General features: G+C 44.5%; 1 long non-coding RNA gene across 2 annotated transcripts in view; it reads right to left on the minus strand.

Moving 5' to 3' along the window:
- Positions 1-8243: 8243 nt before the first annotated feature.
- LOC138991285 (uncharacterized) overlaps positions 8244-18455 on the minus strand; it is a 70017-nt gene continuing 59805 nt past the window's right edge. For both annotated transcript variants that reach the window (XR_011467313.1, XR_011467312.1), the window contains 2 exons: positions 11659-12952; positions 8244-11560 (listed from right to left, as the gene is read on the minus strand). This is a non-coding gene — a long non-coding RNA (uncharacterized lncRNA). The remainder of the gene's footprint in view (positions 11561-11658; positions 12953-18455) is intronic.

The raw sequence follows: 18455 nt of genomic DNA on the forward strand, positions 1-18455 counted from the left end.
GGATGGGAAGAGTGGTGCTGGCTTTTAAATACAGTATACATTTATTTATACATATGGATACTTTCTAAAAAAAAAGAATACTGGAGTGGGTAGCCATTCCCTTCTCCAGGGGATCTCTTTACTGTCTGAGCCACTATATATATATATATATATATATATATATATGTGTATATATATACACACATTCTTTTTCAGATTCTTTTCCCTTACAAGTTATTACAAAATATTGAGTATAGTTCCTGTGCTAAACACTAGGACCTTGTTGGATCTATGTGTGTGTGTGTGTGTATTTTAATTCATCCTAATTTATTCCTCCCCTGCTTTCCCCTTTGGTAACCATAAGTTTGTTTTCTATGTCTGTGGGTCTATTTCTATTTTGTAAATAAGCTTATTTAAAGATATGAAATTCTTTTTTTTCTTAAGTTTAAACCTTTCAATTTGTATCAGGACAGAGGAGCCTGGTAGGCTGCAGTCCATGGGTTGCTAAGAGTCAGATATGACTGAGCAACTTCACTTTTACTTTTCACTTTCATGCATTGGATAAGGAAATGGCAACCCACTCCAGTGTTCTTGCCTGGAGAATCCCAGGGACGGGGGAGCCTGGTGGGCTGCCCGTCTATGGGGTCACACAGAGTCGGACACGACTGAAGTGACTTAGCATAGCATAGCCTGAAGAAACAAAATTCTTAATAGAAAATGCAGGAGAGGTAACTGTCAAATGAATCTGCTGTGCCTCCCCTCGGACCTCTGACAGTAGCCCTGAGCAACACGAACGCCATCCCCTGGGACATGGCCAGCCTGCCCAGTGTCTCCTCGGAGAAGCCCTCCCTCCTGTCTTTTCAGTCTTGCTGGCTCCTGACTCTTGTTCTCTGCTTCCCGGCTCCTAATTCTGATACCTCTTCTACTTGGCCTTTGGCTCCTTCCACTCACTGCCCTGGGAGCCCTCATTCCTTAGTCTCACTGTTTATCCCTTGTGCATTAGCCCACAGATCCCTAACCTTGAGCGTTAGTCTTGCCATGTCTCATGTCATCCTAGGTTTCATGGTCATGGCTGGCAAACCTACACCCCCAACCCCCCCAACATGTGTGGAACACGCTGCTGTCACACATGCATGTGTGGGGCAGAACATGCCACCATCACTGTGACAAGCATGCCCCGATGGACTGTCTCAGCTGAAGTTCAGGATGGGGACCTGGACTGTGGGGGGCCGGATGTCATTCACCTGGGAGGAGGGGAGAAGGGCGGTTCATAGTACCAAGCAGTATGCCAGTGACACGCTGACATGAAAGTCCTCTCAGGCCTTGGATGCCAAACCAAAGAAACAGAGGAACATATTCAACTAGGTCTTCCCTTTACTGCATTAATTCCTGAAAGATAGTTGTTTCAGTTAAAGTCACTCTCCTCCCTTTCAGTTAACAAAGGGTGCAGAGCACCAAACAAACCCAAAGCACACCCCACTCCAGTACTCTTGCCTGGAAAATCCCATGGACAGAGGAGCCTGGTAGGCTGCAGTCCATGGGGTCGCTAAGAATCAGACACGACTGAGCGACTTCACTTTCTCTTTTCACTTTCATGCATTGGAGAAGGAAATGGCAACCTACTCCAGTGTTCTTGCCTGGACAATCCCAGGAACGGGGAAGCCTGGTGGGCTGCCGTCTATGGGGTCACACAGAGTCAGACACGACTGAAGTGACTTAGCATAGCATAGCATATGCATTTCCCATAGCTGATTGTAACTACAGGATTTTCAGTTGCAAGTTTCAGAAACTGAATCACACGGTCGCAGGCAAAGTATCTCATATTTGTGGCTCATACAGTGAAAAAGTACAGGAGAGTAACTGTCATCAGAGCTTGATTGAGGACATCAAACTTGGCCTCTCTCCATCTCCTGCCCTGGTTTCATCTCTACTGGCTACATTTAGGCAGACACTCCTCATGCAATGCAGAACAGTCCTCCGATGGCTCCAAGCTCACATCCTATCACTGTAACACCACCAGTGCAAAGGAAGCTTCTTTCTCCCAGGAGATTCTCAAAAGTTCAGAAATTGAATCTCATGGCTGGGCCCTGACCTCAGTCATGGGGCTATCTCTGAATCAACCACTGTGGTCAAGAGAAAAGGATAAACCACATAGTCTGAGAACTGAGAAGAGGGCAGTTCTTCAAAAGAAAATCAGCGCGCTATTACCTAGGAAGAGGAAATTGATTCCTAGGAAGGCAAAAATAACAAATGTATTCTACAATGCATCCCTACCCTCTTATTATTCCTATACAACCTTCTTTCCATTTGTACAATTTCTATAATCCATTTTCTATATAATATAATCTATATCCCTAACATAGTATAACCAAACCACACGCATCTAAAAATTAAATCACACCCTCTCCAGTCATAAACAATCCAAATTATGCCATTTTTATACCCAGGTCCAAGACCAGGCTCTCTTAAGTTATGTGGGTTCCTCTGAATGAGGTCTGGATATAGCACGTAGAGTTTGACATCCTTCAGACTAAATGACAGACATAAATACTCCCAACGTATACAGCAGTGTTCTTGTAAACAACAGTGAAAAGAAAATAGGATAATACAATAAATGTCTCATTTGGAAATGAGAAGGGGAAACAGGCCCTGATAAGCAGCCTTTACTGTGTTCTGCTGGACAAAAACAGTAAGGACTCGTGGGCTAGCAGTGAGTGGGGTCCTTGCCAGACCATCTGACAACCCCGGTTCTGCTCTGAGAGAATCCCCTCTGCCCGTTGTCCCCCATTCCCATCTGAGGAGAGACACTGGGGAGGACTCACTTCCAGATGGCGCAGGTTGCAGAATTTGGGCTTGCCTCAGGGCTGAGCAATCACAAGCCCCCTTGGCCATGCTGAGATTTCTCCAGCAAAATAAATCCCTCAGAAGCTCACTACTTACTACTCTTTCAATTTGCATTTGGTCATTTCATGGAATATTAACCAAAGCAAGAGATATTGTCCTTAATCTAAACTCTGGCTTGGGAGTTTGGTTTCTTAGCAGCAGCTTGAGGGCTCTTCCCTCCTTCTCAGCTTAATGGCCTCCACTTTCTCATCTGCATCAGTAAAATTCCAAACCGGAGCCTGGAAAGGGAAGATTCAGCGAAGCTGCCTCTCAACCGCAGCCAGGGGATAATTATTATTTTAATGAATCATTGATTTGTACTCTCACAACCATCTCTCTTCTTCCATAGCCTATGATTAGAAGATTTTTTTTTAATGTTATTGACAGAGAAATGCTGAAATCACACATGAATGATCACAAAGTGAGCACACCAGTGTAACCAGTGCCAGGTCAAGAAATAGGACATCAGGGCTCTCAGAAGCCCCTTGTGTGCCATCCCAATCAGACCTCCTCCCATTTTCCCAGGGTCTCCATTCGCCTCATTTCTAACGCCGTAGGTTGTTTTTGCTTATTTCAAAGCTTACATAAATGGAACCCTACAGGATGTGTTATGTCAAGCTTCTTCACTCAAAATTATATCTACCAGATTTAGTCCTCCTGGTGACGCTGGCAATAGTGTGATCGTGTTCATTGGACTATAGAGTTCATTGCAATTATTTACCCATTCGCTGTTGATAGGCGTTGAAAGTTTTCCACTTTGGGACTGTTACAAACAATGCTGCTAAGAATATTGTTGCACCTTTTGGTATATATGCACTCATATATCTAGGAGTGGAACTGTTTGGTAATAGGATACGCACACATTCAATTCTAATGGATAATACCATGTTTTTCCAAACCACCTATTTACATTCCTACCAGAAGTGTCTGTGGGCTCCAACAGTTCCTCAACAACATGGGTATGATCTGTCTTCTTTATTGTAGCTGTTCCGGCAGAACCTATAGTGGGATCTCCTATTTGTTTTCATTGCATTTCTCTCATGACAGATGAGGTTGAGCATTTTCTCATGTTTATTTGGATAGTCCCTTTTGTGAAGGCCTGTTGATCAGTCCTGCCCACTTTTCTATTGGTTTGTCTCTTATTTGCTTATTTGCTCCAGATATGGGCTCTTTGTCAGTTATATATGCTGTAGTATCTTCTCCCACCCCGTGGCTCGTATTTTCACTCCACCATGATGTCTTTTGATGACCATGAGGATGAGCTGCAATCAAGCTCAGGCTGCTTCCTGGTTTTAGTCTTCTGTTCTGTTCTGTTTCTAGTCTTCCTGCTTTTGCTGGGACAAACTTCATCATAAGGCAGAGAACTCACCTCTTCCACCCTTACAAGGTATAACTTCACCTGGCTCTCAGTTATGAAAGGCAGAAAAGACCTTTTTTATCGACATTTTTTTCCTCTTTTTCTACTTCTAGATGGACCAACTTTGAAAGAAGCTTGTCTCTTTCTCATAAAAAACTCACTGAGCACTTTAAGAAGCAGCCAACACATTCCACAGGCTAAGACGTTCTACAAGGACTTTAATGATTCCAGTCTCAAATGGCACACGCTCTGTGTTCCAAGAAAGAATGGGCAGCAATTTAACTAGATGCCTTGTTAGAGCATAACAAAGATAGCTAACTTCTCAGCTAGGGGTAGTCAGATCCCGCCTGACCTTCCATTCTACCTTAGATGGTACTAATTTTAAAGTCTATCACTTGGGCACTTCCCTGGCAGTCCAGCGGTTAAGACTTAGCTTTTCAAAGTGAGTGGTACACGTTCAATCCCTGGTGAGGAAACTAAGATCCCACATGCCTGACAGCTAAAAACTCAAAACATAAAAACAAATAAATAATAAAGTCTATCACTTGTAACACTTCATGGCTAGAGACTGACACCTAGCTGGAATCTTTCACAATTCAAATTAGCTCCTGTGAAAAAAATGACCGGGGGAGTGGCAGCGGGGGTGGGGGGGCGGGGGTAGGTGACAGATTTATTAGGTCACATAACTGAGTAGTCTCAGTATAAATCAGTCATAACTGCATGCTGCCACTGCTACTACTAAGTCGCTTCAGTCGTGTCCGACTCTGTGCGACTGCATACAGGGGCTCAATTCCATTTGGACCAAGCTTCTCACTGTCTTTCCATTTTTCTTTCCTCTGTGTTAGCACTGTGTGCCATTCATGGGAATCTTCTGGCAGTCCAATAGTTAGGACACTATACTTTCACTACTAAGGGTGTGGGTCCAGCCCCGGTCAGGGAACTAAGATCCCGCAAGTCATGCACTGCAATCAAAAAAAAAAAAAGTAGTCAAGTGGCATTCATTGTGTTAGCACGTGTATCATTCATGCATTCAGGCAGGCAGGCAAATTCACCACCAACAGTTTTAACTGGCATGCTATCTTCTCAGACTCCAGGGTAAGTAGAACATGTCTTTTCCTAACAGTTCAAACAGAAGTCCTGAAATTTATCCTCAGATCATGTTCCCACTTGCAGAATTTTGGGAAAGGGTCCCTTCCCCCTCCCTCCACAGCCGGAGGAAAACCAGTGAGTGCCACTGAAGGAGGCCCAGTGGATATCCAGCAGGTGAAAATAAAAGATGTTCTCAACAGTCATTTACCAACGGAAAGCATCTTGATAACTTGGAGGAAACAGTATGACTTATCCACCCATGGTCCATTTTCTCTATTCCTTCTTCCTGGCTGACGGAGTCTCAATTTAGCTTGCTTGGAAATACGCCCAGTTTCAGGCCATGAATCATAACTGGTTTAAACTAAGATTAATAAACACACTTCCCTTTTCCAGATTATTTAATGAGTGGATTCATAACAAACTCTGGTGGCTAAGACGAAGAGAAAATCTGCTGGGGAGGTGTATTTCTGGGAAAGATTTTGCTCCCTGAAGGGAAAAGAGGTCCAGGCAGAGAGTTCACTCGCTGTCCTGCCCACCCCTGAGCCCACTCTCGGTTCCTGCCTTTGGACATCATTTCACAGGGATGTGATGCCTGGAGCTGCTGCAGCCATCCAGTAAACCGGAAGGAGAAGGCCAGCAGAATAAGCAGAGACTCCAGCTCAGAGCCCTTGAGGTCATGGAACTGCTCATCCAGCTCTAGAGCTACCACATCCAGGCTGCTTGTTAGGAAAACAGTATCTATGAAGCTGGGTTTTCTGTTTCTTACCACTAATACATTCTAACTCTTCCATGACTATTCACTACGAACACACATAAGCCTCTCTTTATGCAGCAGCAGCAGGCAAGGAAGAAGCAGGCTTTCAGCCAACCACCCATTGCCAAGTTAAAACTACCTGTATTATCGCCAACCCATAACGAAAAAAGGAACACAAGCCACAGATGCCCATTCTGCCCTTGACTCTCCACCACTCTTTCCCTTGACTTAGGTTGAACCCCATGAAATTGATATTTAGCCCTTTCTGACCTACAAGAAAAAAAAGCTATTTCATATGGTTCAATCTAATATAATCTCTTTACCAGTAGGGATGTTCTTTTATACCCCTATACAAGGCTGTCTCTATGTTAACAAGTATTGTTGTTGCTGTTCAGTTGCTAACTCGTGTCCAACTCTTTGCGACCCCATGGCACTGCAGCATGCCAGGCTTCCCTGTCCTTCACTGTCCCGGAGTTTACTCAAACCCATGTCCATTGATTCAGTGATGCCATCCAACCATCTTATTCTCGGATGCCCCCTATTCCTCCTGCCTTCAATCTTTCCAACTATAGAACCTGAGAAATCATTTCCCAGCCATAGTGAATCTTTGAGCAACATTTGGAAAAAATAATAATAGTAAACAGTGCTAGAGGAGATGTGACAGGGGCAGCTGTTGTTGAGTCACCCTAGGGAATAGGCTTCCTGCTCATCGACTGGGTTCCCAACCGTGGTCTCTGGACACTCTAGACTAGCACTAGCCAACAGAACTTTCTACAGTAAAGGAAACATTCTGCTCTGTGCTGTCCAATACGGTAGTCACTAGCCACATATGGCTGCTCAGGTCACTTGAGCATGTGAGATGGGGCCTAGTATGACTGAGAAACTGAATTTTAGTGGCATTTAATTTGCATTAATTTCAACTTCAATAACCACATGCTGGCTGGTGCTGACCACACTGGACAGTGTAGCTCTAGATTCTTAATGACTGTTTCCAAGGCCTCGTTTCAATGGCAGAGACTGACCTTGGTCCTGCTCCATCATTTCCAGTAAAGTTAACTCTTATGGTAAATATGACCTAAACAGCAGATTGCAGAAAAAGCAATAACCAGCCTGAATCCTGAGCTAAGTCTGGTTGGAGAAGGTCAAGGCTGTGTGCTGTGCCCCAGTCACTCGATAGGACGGATGCTCGCTGCAGAGCAGGATATAATACACAAAGGCTGAAAAACCAGCAAGTGTTCTGGTTCACTTCTCCCCAGAAATTAAGCCTGAGGAAACCTCAGGCACTAATATCATCTCTTCAGTTTGGGTCTTTATTTAAGGGTGGTGAGGAATGTTGGTGACAGTTCAGTATTGTCCACAAGTTTCTCAGTCTCAATTGGGGTAAAACCAAACCTGTCGCAAGAAATGAAAGTGTCTGTGAATGTCTATGGTCCTCTTTCCCAACTCAGAATTCTGCTTGTTGCAGCAGGGGTCTAAAACCAAGCTAAAAGAACTTCATCTCCATTCATTTATCTATCAGTTTAGTATACAGAATGTCTCCTATGGGCCAAGAATCTCTGTATGGTCTGAAGATACAGAGATGAGCAGAACAAAGCCCCTGTATGCAAGTAGTTTACTTTCAAGTGGCTCATTCTAAAAAGGCTTTTTGAAAATTATACCTGGAATGATCCTGCAGACAACACATATTCTTAAACAAGGTACCCTAGCAGTTTTCCTATTGAAAATGAGGTTCCTTTGGAGAAGAGCTTAGTATCCTAAGCAATTTGCAAACATTCTACTCATTTGCACCCCTTTCAATGTCAGAATCTCTCCCAGGCTATGAGAGCAGGCTTCTAGTTTGGGGTTTCAAAGAAATTTTGAGACGTGTTGCATATATCATGGTAAGGAAGGTGATGACTGCCTTAACACATGTTCCATGCAGGACCTAGGAACAGCTTGATTCCTCAGAACAACCAAGGAAGTGAATAAATACCTCAAAGGCTCTGTGTGGTGAGCAGCTCAAGACATCAGCATTCTCTTCTGATCTCTCCAGAGTTTTAAACAACCTAATATTTTTAAACTCTGATTAGAAGATTCCAGGACTAGATATCTCTACAACATATTGAAGCCTGCGGGCTCATCCTGAGAATAGTCCAAAAAAAAAAAGACACCATCAGTATAGATCTAAGGGTACAACTGTAGGAAAACTTAGCTTGCAAATTGACTGCAGTGACTTCTTGGTCGATCTATGTGTAGTTTTGTTACCAAATTGGCCAACTGGACCTGTGTAGAGGTCCTAGCCTGGCCAGAGAGGGAGGCTGTTTTTCCAATAGGATTCAAGTAGCCAATAACAAAACAGATGCTGAGACTGGAACAGCACAAGCTTTATTCAATGGCCAAAAAAATGGAGAAGTGGGAACTTTGTTCACAAATCAACTTCTCAACCCAGTTCGTATGGAGACATCACATATGTAGGAGGATTGAAGTAAAAGGAAAGGATTTGTGGGAGGAATAGTCATGAGTTATCCAAGAACAGGGGTGTGGTTTGGACCCGGAATTGATGCAACTCTCCTTTTCAGTCCTTGTATGGGCTTTTCCAGTTGTTGTCATGGCAACTGTCAATGAGCATGGTGCTGGTGGGTGTGTCATAACATGCTAACGTATTACAATGAGCATATAATAAGGCTCAAGTGGAAGTCAAATCTTCCACCATCTTGGACCCAGTTGGCTCTAACCAGTTCTTGTTTTTTTTCTCTTTGCAGCTTCCTCCTAAAACTTAGATAAGAGTAACTGGTTTCTGTTCAAGGGAGGGGCAGGAGTGTGATTCTGGGGCAAGCCTCGATAACAGTTTCATTCATTCACTCACTGAACAAATATTGATTTCATGCAGACATGCCCAGAAATGTAATAAGTGCAGGAATCTCAAAGATTTAAAAATATATGGTATCTGATCTGAGGAAATTATAAATAAATTTAACTAATTTATTTATTAAATAAACTATAATAGAAGGGAGATAAGTACCAAGAACAAGACACACAGAGAGATTCGGTACCTCTGAGAGCAGAGAGGAAAAGCTCTGAGCTGAGGTTTGTGAGGAGCGGGTGTCAGAAAAAGCTTCTCAGGGGAAGCCAGACTGAGCTGAGTCTTGGAGAATTATCTGAAAATGATTATGATTAGAAGTGATTCTTAACTGTCACAGTGCATCAGAACCAGCTGGGAAAGAATCAAAGCCTGAGCCCATTCCAGGCCAATTAAATAAGCATTTTTGGAGGGAAGGCCCAGGCACAGGTGTTGTCCAAAGCTCTCAGGTGATTTTCATGTGCTGCTAGGGTTGAAAACCACTAATCTTGGAACTAGAGTGATAAGCAAGGGACGCTTCCTCTCTGTTGACCTTCTCGGGTCAGAAAAGTATTAAGTAGTCAGTGTAGGGTTAAGGCCTCGCTTTCTTCTTTTAAAAATACCATTCAAATTTCCACCTATTTTCTTACACAAGCGTCTCACTTCATTAAACTATAACCATACTCGTTGTTCCAGTTTTCCTGGCATTCAGAGGAATGCCTCCCTGGCCTGGAGGCCATACAACACTCAAACCCAAGACAAGACAATCAGTAACTGCTGTCCAACTCATCAAGAAAGAAAACACTAGGTGAGCCATCAACACTAAGATATGCATCTGGTCCTTAAACAATGGCCTGAGGTCACAGAAAAGGTCGGGGGATGGAGACTCAATGTCTTAGGAAAACTCAAGGACTGAGAGATCAAAAAAGGCCACAAAATTGACAAACTATGCATGATGACTTTTAAACCCACCGGTCAGGGATTGCATACATCCGGACCCCTAAACCAACCAAAAATGAACAGGTCAGTGTTGGCAAAGATATAAACTGTTGTGATTCTCACTGTTTTGGGACAATTTTCCCCCTCTCAGTCTCCATGCTGAGAGCTTTGTACCTTTACTCTCTGAAATAAAACTTTGCCTGTGCAAGTGTCTGCATGTCCATGGATTCTATTCTTTGGTTTAGTGAACAAGAGCTTGGATTCACGTTTCAGGGTTAGCGTGGAACCAACACAGGATTAAAACTAGACAAAACTCTACTTCATCATCATTGCAATGAACTAGCACAGCAGAAACAAATGACTGCTTCACACCCCACAACAGGCACTTGCATTAGCAAGACCAAGACATGAGAACAATTCAGCAATGGATGGTTTATGCGGAGAAAAATATGGCTGAAATTAAATGGTTCCAGAAAAATTTGAACCCTTAGTCTGGAGCAAATGTTTTATGGCTTAAATATACTTCCAACTTAACCTTGATTTAAGCCTTAAAATTAAAGCAGCACAAAACCGGGGAAAGAAACAGAAGTCCTGGCCTATTTATATACACCCCAAGCCCCACATCCTCTGTCCCCATGAGAAAAATTACACATAAATACGACTAAGCTAAACACCTAGAGTTGGAAAGAAGGAACATAGCGGGTAAAATGAAAAGAAGGATATAAAGTACAATAAGAGGTTCGATTTTTTCTAAAAGATTTTGCATGTAACTCAGCATATCCCTCTTTCTAGTTTGTATCACGTACCTTTATAAAAATAGAATTTACCAGCAGGGATCAATCAGCCCATGTATTATGTTGATTGAAATCATGGTTCCTGCAGCAAGGGCCCAAGGTGAGAGGCCAAAAAAATAAGAGACAATTCGATGGGGATGAGCTGTGCAGGCAGCAGGAAGAGCTAGTCCCTCCCTGACCCCCTGGCCAAGCAGGTAACCAATGCCCTGCTCTTTCCCAGGCAGGGCGTCAGTCATCCCCTTGGTCAATCCCCATATAAAGGTGCTAATGGGTTTCCTCACATTCCTTGGGTCTGTTTAAAGTACAGCTTTATGGCACTTCTCTGGCAGTCCAGTGGTTAAAATTTCACCTTCCAATGCAGGGGGTGTGGGTTCAGTCTCCAGTTGGGGAACTAAGATCCCACATGCCTCAAGGCCCCAAAAAAACAGAACCTAAAAAAACAACAGAAGCAATATGGTAACAAACTCAATAAAGATCTTAAAAATGGTCCACATCAGGTTCCTGTTGATGTATGGCAGAAACCAACACAATATTGTAAAGCACTTGAACATGAAAGTCGCTCAGTTCTGTCTGACTCTTTGCGGCGCCATGGACTATACAGTCCATGGAATTCTCCAGGCCAGAATACTGGAGTGGGTAGCCTTTCCCTTCTCCAGGGGATCTTCCCAACCCAGGGATCGAACCCAGGTCTCCCACATTGCAGGCAGATTCTTTACCAGCTGAGCCACAAGGGAAGCCCAAGAATACTGGAGTGGGTAGCCTATCCTTTCTCCAGGGGATCTTCCCGACCCAGGGATTGAACCAGGGCCTCCGGCATTGCAGGTGTATTCTTTACCAACTGAGCTACCAGGGAAACCCAGAATTTGAGTTCTTTGCCAAGAGGAGGTGATCAGTCTCCAATCCTCATCTCAGGCTGAGGCCCTTTGACCTGATTCCTGCGTCCAGAACTAGGGGATTAGGAAAAAAGGGGAAGGTTAGGAAGTGTTAAGGAGAGGAAAGAGAGAGGGAAGGGGAGAGAGGTCAAAAAAAGTCTCTTGTTCCTTACCCAGTTGGGGCACTCTGGCCAGTTGTCCATGTCAGGAGGAGACCATAGACAAAAGGGTCCCAGTTGCAGCCACTGGGTCTGGTCCATTGGCAGGCAAGCTGGCCCCTGAGTACCCCGAGTGGTCAGGATGTCAGTCGCAGCAAAGAAGAGTCCCCGCCAGAGTCGCCATTTGTTGCAGGAAGGGGGACCCCTTCCAGGGCCCAACACTGGGCTCTTGTCTAACACTCGGAAATGAATTGTTCGAGACAACACATGTGCTGAAAAAGCAAGAGATTTTATTGGAAAAGGGCACCCAGGTGGAGAGCAGTAGGGTAAGGGAACCCACTTGTCCTTCAATTAAAAATAAAATTTTTTAAATGTCTTAAATAAAGTATGCTGCTGCTGCTAAGTCACTTCAGTCGTGTCTGATTCTGTGCAACCCCACAGATGGCAGCCCACCAGGCTCCCCCGTCCCTGGGATTCTCCAGGCAAGAATACTGGAGTGGGTTGCCATTTCCTTCTCCAATGCATGAAAGTGAAAAGTCAAAGTGAAGTCGCTCAGTTGTGTCCGACTCTTAGCGACCTCATGGACTGCAGCCTACCAGGCTCCTCCATCCATGGGATTTTCCAGGAAAGAGTACTGGAGTGGAGTGCCATTGCCTTCTCCGTAAATAAAGTATAGCCTTAATATTTACACCATGATTTTCTTTCTGTATCTGCCTCAAAATCACTACAGTCAATTAAGAATACCTGTCTTCAGGATGTTAATTTGATAACTTGCCTTCTTTGTGAGAATCCTTGGTTATTAAGAACATGTTTCCCTATTGTAAATCCTGCACTAGGGCTCCTCAATGTTTTTGTTGTTAACTTTACCTTCCTAGGGTTTATCATCTGCCTCACAAGGTTCTTTCCCCAAGACAGGAGTAAAGAGAGGCCCACTTCCTACCAGAGTATAAAGATGACTGACAGAAAAAATGTCACATGAGTGACAGAAGTTCAGAATCAAAGACCCCTGAACAAAAACATTAGATAAAGCTAATCTGGTCCTTATGAACTTCAGTGTTCTTCTCCCTGAGAGGTACAGGTGATACTTGGTGATGGTTTAGTTGCTAAGTAGGGTCCAATTCTCTGTGACCCCATGGACTGTAGCCCACCAGGCTCCTCTGATCCTGGGATTTCCCAGGCAAGAATACTGGGGTGGGTTTCCATTTGCTTCTTCAGGGGATCTTTGCAACCCAGAGATGGAATCCAGGGGTCCTGCGTTGGCAAGTAGATTCTTTACCACTGTGACACCAGGGAAGCCCACGGGTGATACCTAGGGAAAGTGTAATAAGAATAATAACACCAATTAGTAGTAGTAGTAAAGCTGTTATCATCATTGTCATAATCAGGAATAACACTAATACTAATTAGAAGGCTGCTTTGCTTCCCTCACATAAATCGCAGTCAACAAAGAAAGTCATCAACTTTAGTAAACAGGCACATCCTGTGAGTTTTGAAGGGTTTCAGTGACGTGGGTGTTGAATGCTGGACAATTGTTTGATGGTACAGTATAGTCTCCTGGGCTCACCCCTAGTATCTCCAAACCCAGAGTCAGCCAAGTCTCACAATAATAATCATAGTAATATGCTGTGTGCTTAGTCGTTCAGTTGTGTCTGACTCTGCGACCCCATGGACTGTAGTCCGCCAGGCTCCTCTAACCATGGAATTCTCCAGGCCAGAATACTGGAGAGGGTCGCCATTCCATTCTCCAGGGGATCTTCCCAACCCAGGGATGGAACCCAGGTCTCCTGCACTGCAGGCAGATTCTTTACTATCTGAGCCACCAGGGAAGCCCAATCATAGTAATAACTGCTACTTATTAAGTGCTTACTATATTCAAATGTTGAGCTGAACGGTTACAAACCTTATCTCATTGGCAAAATAACCCAAGGGGGTAGGTATTACTATTAACTCCTTTTATAAATGATGGAACTGAGGCTGAAAGGGTTAAAATAACTGACCATCACACATGACCCAGCGATTCGACCCTGATCTGCCATGCATGGATCTCGAGAGACACGGATGTGAAAAGCGTAGGTTGGACTGAATTTTGACCCTGAAGGCTAGCTTCTAGCCCTGCCCAGGCTGCTTTGTATCTCCAAACCTCAGTTTCCTTGTGGTAAAATGAGGCCAGGCCTCCCGCCCGGCCTGTGTCACAGTTACTGTAGTGACCGAATGAAAAAGGTGATACCTGAGGGCAGGTATCACCTCTGTCTTGCATCTCTGGCGTTTTGCATTCAATAAATGTTTACGGAAGTAACAACGCATCCAAAGGTGCTTGGGAAGCTGTAGGATATCATCAAGTCCAAACTCATGAGACTCCTAAAGCGCTAGAGTCCGCAGCCCGCTTTGGTGAGGGCTCGCTCTGCTCCCCAGAGTGCTTGTGGATTCATGGCCCAACCTCAGGCCTCCAAACCTGGCGGTCCAGTGGTTAGGACTCCGTGCTTTCCCTGCCGAGGGTCAGTTCAATCCCTGGTTGGGGAACTAAGATCTTGAAAGCCTTGGGGTACATCCAGAAAAGAACACATTTCTCCTCAAAGAGAATCACTCTAGAAGCTGAGGTATCAATGCCTATTCAGGGAAGTACTTCAGCCCTCCTAAGGCTGAGATAAGCCCGGCCCCGAACCTGACAAAAACAGTGAGAGTTTACGCATCTTGGTTTATGGGATAAATCAGCTAAATATGTTCCTGGCCTGCCATTTCTGCACACTTCACAGGCTAATGCCCTGAGGACAAGGCTCCCTCTGAGGTCTGTTCAGCATCATGGGAACTCAAGTCGGCAGGGTTCATAGGGGTCACCTTCACCCCACCAGCCCCCATCATTACAGGAAAACTGAGAGGGTCAGGGGGACACACAAGAGATGAAGTAGCACACAAAATCCAAAGATATCCCATTGCCAGAACACTCATATTTGCCCACTACAACACATGGGGTGCCCCAGCTCCAGGATCCAGGTAAAATTCTGCCCCTACTTCCACTCTTAAAATAGCTTATCACTTCCCAGGCCCTGAAACAGAAGCTGGGTTGGGAGAGTGGGTGGAGCCATCTGGCTTTCTACCTCAGTCTCCTAAAATACCCCAGGAGGCCCAGAAAGGCCTCAAAGGGGAGAGGGTGTCACCATAGCGCTGCCTGGGGACAGATCATCTAGTAGGGATGATGCCAGGAAGGCAGAGGCTAAGAAAATATGCTGCAAGGTCTGCAGGCTGCCCCCTCTGTTCAGCGCTGTTCTGTCCACAGGCACCAAATGGCCCATCAGCTCCTGCCAGGCCAGCCAGAGCCAGGGCCCAGGCTCCTGGAGCAGTCTATGGAGACCTCTCCCAGGAGAACCAGGCCCCACAGTCTGGGGTGTGCAAAGGGTTCTTGCAGGCCCAGCCCAAAAGGCCAGAAGCCCACGACCCTTCATGATAGCATTTTTGCTTTGAAAACCAAGAATCTGCTGTCTGTGGCCTGTGGCATGAGCTGTGCTTTGAAAATACAAGGATGACTAGGACTCCCACCATCAAAGTTCACATTCTCGTGGAAAAGCCACAGATGGGGCCAAATAGTACAGTTGTCACTGCATATGAACTGAGGCCGCACCATGACGGGCTTCGTGTGCCATGCTGGAGCATATGGATTATATGTCTGCACTTGCGATCTCTAGATTTTGTGGGCTGCAAAAGATGACCCAGAGGGTGAAGGAAGAAAATATTAAATCATCCACCTATTTATTTTTATATAAATAAACACAAAAATAAGATCTATTAATATTCATATAAGCAACGACTTTCACACCTTCACCAGGTCCGCTCATTAGTGATGATTACACATCACTGAGGGTCTCCAGGGATCCTGGGAGCATGTAGACATTGGTGGGACAGTGGCAATTTCATTTGTGGCAGCACCACGTGACCTACTCCATACAAACCTAAGTCAGTGGAATTACACAACAGATCTAATTTTTAACTAACCACCCCAAAAAGGGGATAGTGAAAGTTGCTCAGTCGTGTCCGACTCTTTGTAACAGTGAAAGTTGCTCAGTCGTGTCCGACTCTTTGTAACCCCATACTATACAGTCCATGGAATTCTTCTGGCTAGAATACTGGAGTGGGTAGCCTGTCCCTTCTCCAGGGGATCTTCCCAACCCGGGGATCGAACCCAGGTCTCCTGCATTGCAGGCGGATTCTTTACCAGCTGAGCCATGAGGGAAGCCATTTTTTTTAATCTAAAAAGAAAATATGGGTTGATGTAATAATGCAAGACCAAGAATATGAATACCAAGAAAAAGGCAACCCTGACACATTGTTAGCAACAACAATATAATCAGATCTCACACATCAGCCAGAAAGTTTTTAAATTACCCAGAAGACAATTTGAAATGTAGCTTTACATTTACTGTTGGTAATGAACCTAATCATAAGCGTAAATGGTGCCTGAGATATTAGCGAATGATAGTAGAGAAACCATAGCAATTAACAAAGCATTTTAAAATATTGCTTGCATTATCTTTAATATGTCTTTTCTGAATTTTTATGCATGATGTGTTGGTACTGTAATGCACGTACAAAATTACAAATAAATGAGTGTGCATCTGCTGGGAGTGCACACGCAACACATTTCACTGCCAACAGTGGGCATTCAAAACGCCTTGGAAGTGACTGCCTTAAAAGATGCCATCCAGAGATAGCCTACACCCCCATCCCAACCCCGCTCCTTCCCGAGGCCTTCTTTGGCTTTTGCACTTGGCAACAGAAGGAAAAGTGTTAAGAAGCAAAGCTAGGCATTGCCATGTTCACAACTTTGTCAAAGACCGTCCCAAAGCATAAGACCTCCCGCTTTAACCAGACTGTTCCTTTCCGCCATGGCCACGTGCCAGAGAGGAAACAGATCCAGCTAAATTCAGCTCTGCCACTCGTAGAGATTTAGGGCAATTCACAACACTTCCACGCATGCAAAGTAAAGTTGCTGTACTAGGTGCTTTTATTTTTATGCTAATTTTTTTTTTTTTAATGTGGACCATTTTTTAAAGTCTTTATTGAATTTGTTACAATGTTTCTTCTGTTTCATGTTTCAGTTTTTTGGCTGTGAGGCATGTGGGATTTTAGCTCCCCACCAGGGATTGAAACTGTACCCCCTGCATGGGAAGGCAAAGTCTTAACCACTGGGCCACCAGGGAACTCCCTTGCTGTTCTTTATCTTAATATGTACTTGAGGAATATTAATTTTCCTTTTATGGCCACGGTTTTCTTATAAAAATCAATTCATGCTTATATGAGTGTTTATATGACTGCTAAAATATTAAGCAAGTCATTTAGCTGAAGTGCAGACTCATATGTCAAAAATTAGAGAGATGGAATGGATGGACGAGGAAACACCAGACTAGATAACCTCTATACGGTACCCAGGTCTGAAACTCAAATATGGTAAAGCTCTTACAGCAAATAATAGGACCTAGATAAGCATGTTTCAGTTTAGATTTCCCCATGTCTTAATTCATTCAGGCTACTATAACAAAAGTAGCACAGACTGAGTGGCTTAAACAACAAACATTTATTTCTCAGTTTTGGAGGCTGGGACCTCCAGGATCAAGGTGAAGGTTTTCAGGTTCTTCTGGCTGAGTCTTCACTTGGTGGAAGGGGCTGGAGCCTCTTTCATATGGGCACTAATTCCATTCATGAGGGCTCCACCCTCATGATCTAATCACCTCCCAAAAGCCCCATCTCCTAAAACCACACTGGGGATTGCAGTTCAACATACAGATTTCAGGGACACAAACATTCATTCCATCGCACTTGGACACAAAGGACTCTGGCTCTTGATTAAGATGAACAAATGCAAACCGAAGGATGATGACTGACACGGCCTCTGTGGTGAGAGCTTCTTTGAGGCAGGGACCCTGATCTCTGAGCCCAAGACCTTCACAGGACCCTCTGGGAAATCCTAGTATCTCTGGGCAGCTTTTTGTTTCTTTTTCCAGAAAAACGGAACAGGCAATTTGGTTGTTCTTTGAACAAAGAACAGTCTCTGCTATTCTGCTGTGAAATCTCTTATGGGAAGAAGTGACCAAATCCCAGGAAAGAAGACAGCAAACAGACTAATAAAAATGTGAGCTGGAGGCCCTGCCACTCATCCAGGCGCCATCTCCCAGCAGAACCGTGCGGGTTTGGTGCCCCCTACTGTCCCCTTCCTGCCTGTGTCTGTGTCTCGCGTTCTCTGGGTTCTGTGTCCCGTGTCCGGCGTCCTGTGTATCCCATGTTCTGCCAGAGACAGACATCCCCAACTGTGGTGGGCGGGAAGAGTCACTGCAAAATGAGCATGTAACAGTGGAATGAGGGCACAGTCTTGTAAAACTGCATCTGAAACATCAATGATAAAATCCATGACTGTTAAGAAAATCAAGGGCAGGGATGGTCCAGTAATTAAGACTCCTTGTCTCAATGCAGGGGGGCTTGGGTTTGATCCCTGGTCAGGGAACGAGATCTCACATATTACCACTGGCAGAGCCAAATAAAGAATTAATTAGTTAATAAATTTTAAAAGATCAAGTGCAGTGAAGTGGCTCTGCATCCCTGTCCCTCACCACTATAGTGAACTGCTGTGTGATCTGAGATGACAGCAGAACCTGCTAAGTGTCCTCAGCTAGACTGTCCCAGTGTCACCTGGATACACTGAGAACACAATTCCTGTATGCCAGCCCCTGTGTGCCTCTGAACTGAGGCTGGGAGCAGGCCTGAGGCAGTTCCAAGATTTCTTCAAGAAATTAATAAACTTCTATACTGAGTTAGGAGGCGCTGGA

Source organism: Bos mutus, chromosome 16 (assembly GCF_027580195.1).
Source record: "Bos mutus isolate GX-2022 chromosome 16, NWIPB_WYAK_1.1, whole genome shotgun sequence".
NCBI classification, from domain to species: domain Eukaryota; kingdom Metazoa; phylum Chordata; class Mammalia; order Artiodactyla; family Bovidae; genus Bos; species Bos mutus.